The following is a 263-nucleotide window of genomic DNA, read 5'->3' as shown; positions in this document are numbered from 1 at the left end:
TATTAATATAAAGGATAAAAAAGTTCAAGAATTTAACTTTCTAAAATATATATGTTGACATCCTTTCTACCTGTCCATGATATATTGCCTATAAAACTGATCATGTTCCACACAAGGAATGAAACTTTCTGTTAAAAAAAATAACAGTAGTACGAGGAATGCTTCATTAAACATTTTGTTATAATACATCCAGAGATACTTTGAAACCTTTTATTGAACTGTTGTGATAATCAATATTAACCCTATGGTGCCAGGTCATTTCA

At 28.5% G+C, this 263-nt stretch overlaps 1 protein-coding gene across 1 annotated transcript in view; it reads right to left on the bottom strand.

The window, feature by feature from the left end:
- Positions 1–263, bottom strand: part of LOC119591423 — a gene marked incomplete in the record, with an annotated part of 59,861 nt that overhangs the window by 51,416 nt on the left and 8,182 nt on the right.

The sequence above is a fragment of the Penaeus monodon genome, chromosome 28 (genome assembly GCF_015228065.2).
Source record: "Penaeus monodon isolate SGIC_2016 chromosome 28, NSTDA_Pmon_1, whole genome shotgun sequence".
NCBI lineage: Eukaryota > Metazoa > Arthropoda > Malacostraca > Decapoda > Penaeidae > Penaeus > Penaeus monodon.
The sequence above is the reverse complement of the archived record's forward strand: the minus strand, read 5'-3'. Positions and strand labels throughout refer to the sequence as shown.